This window comes from Humulus lupulus, chromosome 7 (assembly GCF_963169125.1).
Source record: "Humulus lupulus chromosome 7, drHumLupu1.1, whole genome shotgun sequence".
Classification (NCBI taxonomy): Eukaryota; Viridiplantae; Streptophyta; class Magnoliopsida; order Rosales; family Cannabaceae; genus Humulus; species Humulus lupulus.
In genome coordinates, this window is record NC_084799.1 from 94,058,338 (window position 1) to 94,063,734 (window position 5,397).

Here is a 5,397-nt window from a genome sequence, read left to right on the forward strand (position 1 = left end):
AGGTAAACATATAACTTACCAAATTTGAGAAAACTATTTTCAAATTATTAATTAATTAAATAAATAAAATAAAAACAACACTCATACAATATCAGTATATTGATACATGCATGGCATAGTCCTTGGATTTTTGGATAACATTTGCCCCCCAAGTTTATTTATTACGACCAACAATAAATAAACTTTAAGGAAAACGACTCTTCGATTACCCCACCAGATCTGTCAGAGTAGTTCGTGCATTCTTGGAAAAAGTGACCTACCCCTGTCTAATCACAGCTTTTCGGTTCCCAAGTAACCTATTGACGGCTATCACCATTCCCCATACTTCGAAAAGAGGAAACTGATGATTACCTCTTTTTTCATGCCATAGACAAAATATATATAGCCTTCTCAGAGCCTTCTTTTTCTTTTTACGCAAGTTATTTCTCTTTCAAGAAACCCTAAATCAGAACCTTCATTCTCTCTGAAGATCATCTTTCAACATTTCAAGAACCACCGTTCGTTCGCTTACGCTTGAAATTCCTTCAAACCTCCACAATCTTTGCTTTGGTAAGTTTCAAAACCTTTCTACTCTTTATTTTCGCTATGCATGCCGCTGTGAGTTAACTTTTAGGTTCTGGCATTGATAGTATTCTTGGGTTGAGATGCATGAAAGTAGGGGATTTATCGGGTGATGCTAGATAGGATGATGTTTCTTTGCCATCCAGGAGTTATGAGTCAGTTTGATAGTCGAGATCATAAATTTATGACGTAAAACCGAAGTAAAAATTCGATTTTTATGCTAGTTGAAAAACTGAGTTTTTCCCGCCCTTATAGGAGTTGAAAAAGCTTTTTCAAAAAACTTTTTGCTTTCACTTTTTGATCTGTTTTTCAAACTGTTCATGTGAAAAAATTAGTTTTTTGTTAGAATGCTGTTGTATAAAAGTTTGACTTTTATACACGACCAGCGTTATTCTAACCAACTTTCTACACTCTCCATCCTCACCTCCCCATTTTTCTGTTCGCAGATTTTAATGCCAGATTTGTGGGGAGGTGAGCGGCCTATCGAATACGATCTTCTTACGCAACTGCTTGAAGGTGAAGAATAGCCGGCCTAGCGCATTCACGAGATTCCATTCTCAAGACTCTCCTCTTCCAGACCTCAACCATCACCACATAAAATGGCCCGTTCTAAATCTCCTGGCCAAAAGAAACCAAACTCTGAAGACAATCCAAATCCTCCTGCCCAGCCTGATTCGTAGGCTAGGGTTCCCTCGACTAGCGGTCGAGAAAACATTGTCTCGGACCCTCGTATTCAGGTCAGGGCTCGCCCTTGGCATTCAACCCTTCCTGATGTCGAGTGGCATCTTTCTCCCCTCAGCTAGGTGACCCCCAGGATGCTTGCCAATTATCTTTGGAAGTATCCTCTCACTGGGGTCAATCTTAAGATCTCCGCTGCGGATCAGAGGGCTAACTTGCCTGGAGGCGCTTACAGCGCTTGGTCGAGGTATCATATAGAGGCGGGGGCTACCCTTCCTCTTCATCCCTTTTATCGGGGGGTGGCGAACTATTTCGGTGTCGCCCCCTTCCAAAATACTCCCAACGGATATAGAATGCTCGCTGCACTCTATATCCTTTACAAACTTAAAAAATGGCCAGAGCCTACTCCTCACGAGGTCAACTTCCTTTTTGACCTTAAGTCCAACCCTCAACAGTCCGGGTCGGGCTTTTTTTCATTTTTGTCACCAGGAAACAACCCGAACATTCCTGAGTGACACCGCCCACATCTCCAACGTGGGGAAATACAGCCAGGAGTATTTCCTCACGCCTGACATGACTACAAACAACTTGGCCTTCGCTCGAGGAGGTAAATGTCATTTTCCATTGGTCGCTACTTTTACTTAGAAATTTTCCTTGTACTTCTCTAAAGTATCTTGTGTCTTTCAGGACCATGGCTACGCCCAAACTCAACACCAGACATGGTGTTGAGGTCCAACGCACTGGCCAGAATGACTGACGCTGAAAAAAGCGTTAAGTCTCTGGTCATTGATGAAAACTTGAGGCTGTCTGGCCTCTTGACCCCTCATTAGGAAATGAGGGAACCTGCGGTGGTTGACGCCACTGCCGAGGGGCATCCCAAGTAGCAACCCCCAGCGTCCCCTCCTCGAAGGAGACCGACTGGGGTTACAATCAGGGAACCGACTGGCGCCCCCTCAGCAGAAAGGCCTTCTGCCCCCCAAGGGAAGGGGAAACAAAAGGCAGGAGAGACTGTCGTAGACTTGGATGAGTCTTCAGACAAAAGCGGTACTGTTATTTCGCTTTTAAATAGCTTGCCAATTCCCTGTCACTTATTTGATGGGGATGACAATTTTATATATACTCCAAATCTAGGGCCAGAATTCTTCGTGCCAGAGAGTGAGTGTATGACTAGTATAGTCAGTAGTGTAGCGACAGGTAGTAATAGCTCGGGTATTGGACTTTGTAAATTTCTTCACTTCTTTTCTGATGTACCATAACTTGTCATCTATTTTTAGCTTACTATCTGCATGTTTATCTCTTTCTGCAGACATGGCCTCTGCAAACGTTTTCAACCTGTACAACACTCATGAGGAGGAGGAGCTTCCCCTGGTTCGAAGGAGGAAATCGGCCAGGAGACAAGATGGCGAGTCTAGCCAAGCACCCTCGGCTAAGAAGAGTCGAGCAGCTGATCCTCCAAATGATGGGCCCTCTGGCCAACCTTCTGCTCAAACATCCGCTCCTGCTGAGAAGGAGACCCCGCCTGCTGCCACAAATCCTTCGCCCATGGCTCCAAAAGAACAGGCCCAGCAAGCCGAACTTCCTGGGGACAAACTCTCAAGCCGCTCCCTCCGATCAGCTAAGGATCGCCTCACCCATATCCTGAAGCACGACCGTTGCAGGGAGGCAATGGCTGAGGCTGAAAACATGGGGGTCGATCATATCCTCAACATGGCTCTTAATGAAGTGGCTAGTGTAAGCACTCTTTCTCTTTTTGCGATCTTGGTTTTTATTTTTCCTTCTTGTAAGATAGCCTAACTCTTATTCTTTGATTCCATGCCATGCTGACAATGACTGATGCTCGTACTCGCGCTGGTGCCAGTATCGAGCAGTCTCGAGCGAAGGTTATTGAGGAGCTTCAAGCCGCGGAGGCTAGGCATGCTGGGGAGCTGGAGGTAGTCACCCAGCAGAAGGATGCCTTGGTAGCAGAGCTAGCAGAAAAGCAAGCTACTCTGGAAATTACCAGAAAGCAGAGGGATGACTATCAAGATGCTAGCAGAATCCAATGGCGTGAAGTCAAAAAACTTAAGGAGGAGCATCTTGCTAAGGACACAACCATGGCAGTCCTTTAGAGCCAGGTGGAGAAGCTTAAGCTTACTAATGCCAAGGACCTGGAGAGGTATAAGAACGCGACACTTCGGTGTTTCTATGACTTTTGGAAACACAACCAAAGTGCCGATTTCAGTTACCTTCCAGAGGACGCTAGGAAGGTAGAGCTAGCTCGATGCACTGCTAGGTTGGCTGCCGAAGAAAGAGCCAGGGTCCCTGTTTCCCCAGAAATTCTGCAGGCCGCAGGAGTGGAGGGAGGAGAAACTGCAGGGGGTGTGATCGACCAGAATGCTCCATAGGATCCTCCTGCTCCTCAAGCTCCATAGAATTTTTTCTTTTATTTTTCTTGACCTACGGGTCATGATGTAAAGACTGATTTCTTTTTAATTTTGCTGCATGGGCAGCATATTTTACTTTTACTTTTGAACAATTACATCCAAGCAGTACTGCTTGCGGTGTAAAAGGATTTTCTTTGATATTATAATATTTCTGCTTATTATAACATCTATTCGCATGACCGAACTTAGCATAGTACTTTGGTTTGATTTAACAAAATATAAAATTTGAAAAATACTCTAAGTACCGTAGCATGCTTTCACTTATTTTGTTCATGTGTTTACATACCTCTTGGTATGCTTTGCTATCGATGTACCTTATATGCCCCCCCAAGTGACTGAGGAGCTTTAGGTCCTTGGTCACTTGCCTTGACCACGATCTGTACGAACATTACTGCTCGGTATAAAATGCAACACTTATAATACAGCAAAACAACACACGTAATGAACAAATACTTGTAAATTTTTTTTTACAAAGGTTTGGCAAGAATGACTGGCTGCACACAGTCCCTTATAATTCTCGTATTAAAATGGACTAAACATGTCTTTACGAGTGATCTTTAAAAGATCTTACACTTATAAGCGATTAGCCATATAACATGACTAACCTTTTTTCAAAACTTGTAAAAAGTAAAAATTAATACAAGCCAATCCTTTAAGAAGGACTGTTTATTGATAATACTTGCGTAGGTGTTCTCCGTTCCAATAACGCGGAACGAGATCTCCATTTAAGCGTGCAAGTTTGTATGTGCCTGGATGAAGGACTTCTTCGATCTGGTAAGGTCCTTCCCAGGTTCGAGTACTCCAGCAGCCGGGTTGCGGGTGTTTAAGAAAACTCGTTGAAGTACTAGGTCTCCGATGTTGAATTTTCTTTCTTTTACTTTTGAGTTAAAGTACCGGGCGAATTTTTGCTGGTACGCAGCTACTCGGAGTTGGGCTTTCTCTCGTTTCTCTTCAACCGAGTCTAGGGACTCCATCAATAGTTGGCTATTATGATCCTGGTCGTATGTGATTCTTCGATGTGAGGGCGGATCTAACTCGACTGCCCGTGTGCTAAGGAAAACAGGGTATGACCTGTTGTTGTTCGATGAGACGTTCTATACGACCAGAGTACTTCAGGCATCTATTTTGGCCATGCTCCTTTAGCTTCCTCGAGTCTTTTCTTCAAGGTATCTTTTAGTGTTTTGTTCACTGCTTTGACTTGCCCATTTTCTTGTGGATGCGCGACTGAAGAAAAGCTCTTGACGATTCCATGTCTTTCGCAGAAGTCTGTGAATAAGTCGTTGTCAAACTGGGTGCTGTTGTCTGAGGCAACCTTCCGAGGCAACCCATATCGGCAAACAATGTTCTTGATGACAAAGTCAAGAACTTTCTTTGTCGTTATGGTAGCGAGCGGCTCAGCTTCGGCCCATTTGGTGAAGTAGTCGATTGCTATAACTGCGTATTTTACTCCACCTTTTTCTGTTGGCAAGTACCCAATTAAATCGATACCCCATACTACGAAGGGCCATGGACTTTGCATCTACTTTAATTCATTTGGAGCTGCGCGTGGGATCTTGGAGAACCTCTGACACTTATCACATTTTCGCACAAACTCCATTGTGTCTTCATTCATAGTTGGCCAGAAGTAACCCTGCCTTAGAATCTTCTTTGATAAGCTCTGCCCCCCAGCGGGATCTCCACAGAAGCCTTCATGTACTTCCCTCATCAGCTCTTTAGCCTTTTCTGGTGTAATACA